The following is an 8,881-nucleotide window of genomic DNA, read 5'->3' as shown; positions in this document are numbered from 1 at the left end:
TGTCGGGGTAGTGAGTTCCAGAGTATGGGGGAGGCTCAGGCAAAGTCTTGGAGGTGGTTGTCTGAGGTACGAACAAGGGGGGAGCACAAAAGGAGGTCATCGGAAGATCGAAGGGTGCGTGTGGGACGGTAGCGGGATATCAGGTTGTGGAGGCTTTGTACGCCATGGTCAACAATTTAAAATGAATACACACTTATGAATATACACTTATTAAGACATCTGCTTGTTTGTTGTAGGTGGTTATACAGAAATAGTTTTATATTGGAAAAACCGATTTAAAAAAATAGAAGAGCCAGCTAGACCATTCTAAGAACATTGTAGCTAACAGACTAGGACTTATTTGAGCACCACTATGAATAAAAGTGAACTATTGCAATGACCTGTTGTCCTCATTCTTTACCATCTGGTGGGTTGGCCAAGATGTAGAACCTTGTGCCACTTTACTAAATGTATTCCGCTGCACTCCTGCCCAAAAACACCAGCTCTGCTTTGCTGAGATTTCTTGATGTGCACTGGTCGCAAGTGTAAAAAGTAACACAAAAATTCTCGAAACCTTCATTTCAGATCAATGTGTATTGTTGGCTTTATAGACTATATGGATGGAGGTGAGGAGTGATCACCGGTTAAATCCACATCTAATCACACCAATATGTATTCAGATTCAAGGACTACTCACATTATAATACAGGATGCCATTCAAAAATATGCATGCCAACATTTCAGGGCTTAACAACAATTATACTCTAATGCCCGAGATGTCTTATCCCTTGTGTGGGGGCAAAATCTTCACCTATTAATCTCTATCAGTACTAGAGATATAATCACACAAGTGTTCTCTAAGCTGGAAGAATACAAGTACGTGTGTGTGCCCAGACAATACCCTTCTCATAGTAAATTGTCTTATTAGGTAGTAAATTGCTAAGATTTAAGATATTTCCTTGTCTGCTCACTCCTGAGCAGAAAATCTTGCACATGGTCTCCTTTAGAGTTTATTTGCATATTTTTTTCAGTATTCAAAAATACTAAGATAAGGCGGTATTATACAGCCTTACTGTGGTATAATCGAGCAGCGGTCTGGTAGATACGCACTTACAGAGCTCTAATTTGGCAGATTATCACTCCATGTAATAGGGCCTTTAATATAACCACATAAGTGGATAAAGGAGGAGTAAATGCACCAGTTTATCTCTCTGAGAACAAAACGGTAAGTTAAAGGAGAAGTCCCATGAAATTCAAAAAAGGGAGGAAGGCAGGGGAGTCAGAAAAAATAATAAAGTAAACTTACTGTCCTCTTGCCTCCATAGTGCCACTCCTGGGTCCCGCTGACAGCCACCAGATGTCATTTTTATTTGGAATCCGGGTACATCACAGCCCGGTGTCCCCCCAGTCACTGATTGGCTGAACGGCAATTGCTCAGCCGGGTACATGACGTTGCAGCTGGAAGAGCTGCAGGACACTGGCAGCTGTTCACGGGACCCCAGAGCAGTGCTATAGGGCATGAGGACGGGTAAGTATACTTTTTTTTAATTCGCAGCACTTCTCCTTTAAGGTAACTGTTAAAATTGGGTGGATAGCCGGCATTTAATGGCTAATAATTTATTTATTTTTTTGGTGCACTGAACCTAGAAGCACTGCACTGCCTGGAGAGGACAGAGCAAGCTCTTTTTCCATCTCACTGTTTTAAAAATCCATTTAATATATGATCCCCAGATAGGGGACGTATCAGATATTAAATTGATAAGAACAGATACTACACTTGATTTTAGCAAAAAGGCAGAGAAGCAATTAATTGCTGTTATTTTTAAACAACGACCGTTGTTTTGAAAAAGATGTTTTTTGAGATTAAATGACGGCCATCCACTCAATTTCAACAGTGTGTGAACATAGCCTTTCAGTGTTTTCAATCCAGTCCTTCTTTTGGTTGCAAAATACTGAACAAAAATACTGTGTGTGAACATAGCCTAATAGAGCACATTATCACATTGAAAATATGACTTTTTTTTCATTCAAAATTATGGCTGTATTTTGGCATTATTTTACAGTGTGTGAACATAGCTTCAGCCATACGAACATTTGTCCAACAGCTATTGAAAGTGTTGAAAGTTAAGGCTGTATCACACGGTCTGAGTAGTGTATTATAATAGGGGCGTTTCGGGCTGCAGCCCGGGGCCCTGAGCTCCTAGGGGGCCCATGACCACCCAAAAAGACTTATACTTTCAGTGGTGTACTGTCTCCTGGTTACACTTCCGCCATGATTTGCAAAAAAATCAGTTTTTTAATGGCAATTTTGCACAAATCAGGACATCATGACATTATCTATCCTGTACTATGAACGCGAGGCTAGTGTTACCATAGTTACAGTGGGGTGGGGGGGCCCAGGCTTGGTGAACAGCCCGGGGCCTATGGTAAAGTTAATCCGCCCCTGGTCTGACCTGTAGTATAATCGACCACAGGGCTGCTGGAACCACACTCAGTTACAAAGTCCTAAATGGCAGATAATCGAACCATGTAATAGAAAAAAGGGGAACACTGCCGCTAAACATGGATGACCTTTAAATTCAACATGGCCAGCCTTTCTGAGGAGCCCAGCATACCCTTTGGACAGTCAGCCAGTCCTTATGAAATTGGCAGGTTTAGCCAAGCCTTATCTAAAGCAGACATGTCGAACTCAGGCTCTCCAGGCTGTTTTAAAACTACAATTCCCATCATGCCTGGAGAGCCAAAGCTAAAGCCTGAGTTTGACATACCGGATCTAAAGTGTATTACCTTAAAGAGGTTGTCCAGGATTAGAAAAACACAAACCTTGTTGGATTTCAAGGTTAGCTATGTTCATACACAGTAAAATTAAAGAATAATACAGCCATCTTAAAGGGGTAATCCAAGTTAAAACTAACTTGTCCCTTATCCACAGGATAGGCCCCTGGCTCCTTTGTTTTGAATGGAGCCGTGGGTATGGCTATATACTACTCTCTCCGGCAGCTCCATTTATTCCCTATAAATATGTAGGAGATTACGCTCATCCACTAGAGTAGGTAGTTTTAATCAGACTCACCCGGTGTAAGTGGGTATGGGGTGTAAAGCCCCTTCCCACCTCCACCACTTTTCCACAAAGGTATTATATATGTATCAATCCCTTCCCTGGGAACATCCATAAGGAGGGCACTTCCCCTCAATCCCGAATGTGTGCTTCACACCGGCCAAAGACATGGATAGCAGGAGAAAAGATAGTGACAGCGCTCAGGGATGGATATGAATGTGACATGTATGTGATTCAGAAGATGTCAGTTATAATACTAACTTCTGATGTTGGTTTTTAAATGTAGCTGAACAAGCTTTCGTGTCAACAATGGGTGCGATGTGCAGCCATTTCTGTCTTTTTGGCTTGTGCATATTTAATAATAATAATAATAATAATAATAATAATAATAATATTTATTTGTATAGCGCCAACAGATTCCGCAGCGCTTTTTGTGTAAAGTCCCTTTTTTTAATTTTGGCTAGCACTCGTGCTTTGTAAGACCCATGTGATCCAAATTAGCAGGAAACACCTTTGTACATATGGGGAGGACCTCATAGTGTTCTCCCATTCTACCTGCAAGAGCAATGGAAAGAGGTAAGAGCTTGTTCACATTTGTGTCACTTGGCATCCACATTCTCCGCCGGCGGTGCCAGCGGGGTTCGGGGGGCCCCTTAGGGGTTTGGTCCTGTGACATTGGGGTTTCAGGGCCATTCCTTGGCCCCTCTTCTCTGCTTGCGCACGCTTTGCGGGGATTCTGTTCACTGACCGGCACAGTGATGTTTTTGGTTAGGGACTCATGTGTATCAGAGACCTGCACGTTGGTACATGAGGCAATATGGTTTGATCAAATTATATACTAAATTCTGATGTTGGTTTTTAAATGTAGCTGAACAAGCCTTTGTGTCAACCATGGGTGCGATGTGCAGCCATTTCTGTCTTTTTGACTTGTGCACACTTTATATAATATACTCACAATGGGTTGTAACTCGGTCAGTCCCTTCGCCCGATGGGCCAAGTCCCGGACTAGGTCAGTCCCAGTCCCGCAGGCGAAGGGACTGACCGAGTTACAACCCATTGTGAGTATATTATATAAAGTGTACTTTAGCTGCATGACTCTTTGGCGTGAGAAAAGTGGTGGATGACCCACTGAAACGTGTCACCATCCTGTTAATTGCTAAATAAATGTTTATCTGAATAAAAGACGATATCAGCAAGATTTTACTGCTGCGTGCTATATTGGAAGCATCCAGGAGGTGGACAGGTTTGTGTACATTTCCTTTCCCCTGCGGTGAAGTAAGTTCCACTGACATCTTCTGAATCCCATACATGTCACATTTATATCCATCCCCGAGCGCTGTCACTATTTTTTTTCTGCTATACATTTATTCCCTATGGAACCACTGGAGAGAGACGAGTACAGCACTCGGCTCTTTCCGGTGGCGCCATATTGAATGAATAGAGCCGCAGGTCATGTGCTGTACCCGCAGCTCTATTCAAAACAAAAAGCCGAGGACCGATCTGGAGATTGCCTGGGGTAGGGAGGTCAGACCCCCAGCAATCTCTTACTTGTCCCCTATCCTGTGGAATACCCTTTTAAGTTTAGGACTACTCATACATTGAGTCTTCTGTACGAATGATCTGACCATCAACATGTCAGCCTATACTTACAGATTATGGCCATAATTCAGATTTTTTTTTAGAATCTAAGGCTGTGTTTCCACTTCATATTTTGAGCCATTTTCTCAACGTGTAAAATTGCCTTTTATGGTGAAAAACAGGTCAAATAACGGCAGTCTGCTTTACTATATTTCTATAAACTCAATAATAAAACAGCCCTTTTGTGCATTCACACATTCTTTTTTTGGCCATATTTTTACAGCTTTCCTTTATGTCATATTCCTTTCCCCCTGATTTCCAACTTAAAGAAAACAGATATTTCTATGCAAACACAAAAAAAAGCATAATTAATTTCCATTTTTATAGAGGTTATTTGGACAACTATTATTTCTGTAATTATTCTCTAATAGGTGATAAATAAATATATAAAAAAAGAACTCTTAGCTTCCTTGCTGCCCCACTGGTATCATGGAGCTCTGGTCCCTGCTGTGCAGCTCTTCCAGGTTCAGGGACATGATGTCATAGATCTGCTCTGCCAATTAGTGGCCGTACCAATGTTCTGCCTCAGCCACTGATTGGCTGAGCAGGGCTATGATATCATGCCATTGAACCAGGAAGCACAACAAAGCAGGGGTCGGTGCTCGATGATACAGGTGGCAGTGGGGAAACAATCAACATAATGAACATTTTACTTTGTTTTTCATTTACCACTTCCCCGAGCATAATTATGGAAAAATGCTGCCAAGATAATCATTTTCAGTCAATGTAGTTTATAAAAATGTTTGGCATGTTGGGGGCACTGACATGTAGCCAATTTTGGAGCAAGTCAGGGAGTGAAGCAGGCTGCCACTCGGTCTTCCCCGCTATATTTAGAGGATAGTGGGGGTCTTAGCACAGATATGCTGAACATAACCTCGAAGAACAAAGGGGGCTTGCACAAGTGGTGGTGATTGATTGGCCGATCATAATACACACCCCTAGTTTAGACAAGAGTCGGCTATCACAAGCAGTCATTCAACATGTTTGCCCAAAATAGTCAAAATTGTCCATTTCTGGCAATTTTCATCTTAAAGAAGCAGTTCACAAAAAATTATTATTGACCCCCCCGTTAGGCACTTGCACGTATACTCAACGCAGCTGATCGATGTCCCGCGGTGCGGCTTTGTTCCGGTCCCGCGGCGCCGTTCAAATCTGGCGCGTGCTCATGTCAGCCTCTGCTGTGACTCCTCTTCAGTCTCCTGTGATTGTGCACCAGAACTCACGCGCTTAAAAGAATTCTCGATGAAAGCACGTGAGGTCCGGAACAAAGTCGCGCCACGGGACACTGATCAGCTGCGGTGAGTATACTCGCCAGCCCCTAGCAGGGGGCCAATAATAATTTTTTGTGAACTGCTTCTTTAAGTGTATGACACAGTATAGGCAAGACACACTCATGACAATTCACAGCCCCACAACACTATTTTGTGGTGTCACCATGTGGTTTATTGGAATAAAAAAGGATTCTTAAGACGTGTAGTGTTTATTTCCTCCTTTCTAGGGCTCACTTGGTGATGAAGTGGTAGAAGGTCACATGTTGCCAACTTTGCCTCCGGCACCATAGTAGCTTGCTCCACCACTGACAGTGTATAATGACGGAGAAGCATACAATCCACATGAATGAAGTGTGTCATTGTAAGTTCATTGACCTAAAGGATTTATCTGTCACATAACTGTCATAGAGATCAGTTCAGACAATTAGACAGAATTGACTATGGTTCTCTTGGTGCCAGACACTGGTGAAATAAACCTTAACATTGTTTTTGTTTTTCTTTCTTCCAGCTGTGGTATACACTATATACCGTTCATATAATGTAAAATAACTATTATTCATGAGCTAGCCCCTATGTATGAGGTTACTGAATCATTCTTCCAACATCGACCCAACTTTCTTAATTGTTGTAAACAATATTTGTTCCTTTCCCATTCATCTGACATATGTATATGTGTAACCCCATTACTGCCAAGAATGATGAGCACCGAATCCAAGCATGGATGTTCTTTATTAAGGATGAGTGGGCCATATGCAGAGCTTATTCTGTACACAGCAATCCCACTGGTTTATATTCTGGGATTTGTAGATGATCTGGGCATTGATGTCTGTGAGAAAATAGCAGTTGCTCACATCTTATTTATGGCATGAAAGTTAATCGCTAAGCATTGGCTGCAAATGGAACCTCCCACAGTGGCCAAGTTGATAGGCAAAGTCCACTGGTTGGTCAGTATAGAGAGGCATATGTATGAAAAGAGAAAAGCAAACTACAAAATCTGAAGCAAATGGTTGGATACTCCCGGCCTGGCACCCCAGGTCCGCACATATAACTTCCACTATTGTCAGCGGTAAAGGAACTATGTTAAACCAACTCTGTACCCACAATTTCCCCCCCCCCCCCCCCCCCCCTAACTACTTGTACCTTTGGATAGCTGCTTTTAATCAAAGATCTGTCCTGGGGTCCGTTCGGCAGGTGATGCAGTGATTGTCCTAAAAAACAACTTTTAAACTTGCAGCCCTGTGTCAAATTTGTGTGGCCTAGAGTACCCATGCCCTGGGATTGCCACACCCCTTGATCCCTCCTCCCCACCCTCCTCATCATTGGGAATGCCCCAAGAACAATTTCTCCTGTTCATCACCTATGTGAGCACTGCACATGTGCTGGATAGTTAAGGCAGTGCAGTGTGCAGACAGCTGATGAATAGGAAAAATCCTACCCGGAGGCATCACTAGTGATGAAGAGGGACAGAGAGGGGGTGCAAACCTAGGGCATGGGTACTGTAGGCCACACCAATTTGACATAGGGCTGCAAGTTTAAAAGTTGTTTTTTAGGACAATCACTGTATCACCTGCGGAATGGACCCCAGGACAGATCATGGATTAAAAGCAGCTATCCAAAGATACAAGCGGTTGGGGGGGGGACAAATTGTGGGTACAGAGCCACTTTAAAGGTTATCTTATCAGTGGAGGGGAGTTGGGGGGTAGAGAGGCTATACCCTCTGGGTTTTATCGTGTCAATATAAAACTCTTTATTTTTTTTAAATGTTCAATCAAAAACATTTTTTTAAAAAAAAAGATGAATGGAAGTATCAGAAACAGCTAGGCACACTCACTGAGCTTTGTCTAATGGTCCCATTCACTGTCAATGGAAGTGATGGACAGAACCAAGTGAGCATACTATGATTTTTAAGATCTTCCTTCAACTCTATGGAATGGAATGGCGTGCACTCCAGCCAAGAACAAGGATTTTCATCATTCACAGTGTTGCTGAGGGTTTCAGAGGTCACACTCATACCCTAATTTTTGACATGACCAATTGACATATAATCTCTGAATGAATTGTGCAAGTAAACAAATAAATAATATGGCAAGAGACACTATATGGTGGTTCATGGAAAGCCAACAACTGGCACAGTAGGAACTCAATTCTATGCTACTGTATCAGTACCATGCACTTGACTTGCCTGGTAAGATCCAATGATGTCTGCAATAATTCTTCATTCAATGAATACAGCCTGGTATATCTTTTGTAAATCATAGTGTCTCTTCATTAAGAACCCCTTTAACAAGGTTATTCAGAATTAGATAGAATTAGAAGTAGACAGTTTCTTCCAGAAACAGCACCACTCTTGTACTCAGTGTATGTTTGGTATTTCAGCTCAGTTCAATTGAAGTAAATGCAGCCAAGTTTTAATACCACTCATCACCTGAGGACAGGTATGGCGCTGTCTTTGGAAGAAGACAGCTATGTTATTCCAATCCTGCATTCTATTTATGTCTGTCTGAAGTTTAAGCCCCTAAACTTTGAGGGATATGTGTTAAGAAAAGTGGCATTTCTATCCCCTTATGTTCTAATTTCCTTCACATTTTAAATATATCTGCTTGCTGTCAGTGAATAGATACATTTTGGGGGTAATTAATAAAATTATTCATGTTCAGTTTTTAGTGTACATAAATGGACAATTTTAGTTGAAATCCCCAGTTTGCAACACTTGCCGTGGAATCTCATGGACAATTATTCCTGAAATTATACCTGAAATCTACACCTGGTTTTACCTAGTGTGGACAGCCACAGATATACTTAAAGCACAATCCACAATCTTCCCTCCCCATACCGCTTGTACCTTCAGATAACTGTCCTGGGGTCCGTTCGGCAGGTGATGCAGTTATTGTCCTAAAAAAACTTTTACATTTGCAGTCCTGTATCAAATTGGCAG

At 42.1% G+C, this 8,881-nt stretch overlaps 1 pseudogene; it reads right to left on the bottom strand.

Annotated features, from left to right (window-relative positions):
- Positions 1-1,606: 1,606 nt before the first annotated feature.
- On the bottom strand, positions 1,607-1,786 carry LOC138790148 (U2 spliceosomal RNA; annotated as a pseudogene).
- Positions 1,787-8,881: the final 7,095 nt, after the last annotated feature.

This window comes from Dendropsophus ebraccatus, chromosome 4, assembly GCF_027789765.1.
Source record: "Dendropsophus ebraccatus isolate aDenEbr1 chromosome 4, aDenEbr1.pat, whole genome shotgun sequence".
Taxonomy (NCBI): domain Eukaryota; kingdom Metazoa; phylum Chordata; class Amphibia; order Anura; family Hylidae; genus Dendropsophus; species Dendropsophus ebraccatus.
This window is presented reverse-complemented; position numbering and strand designations above follow the sequence as displayed.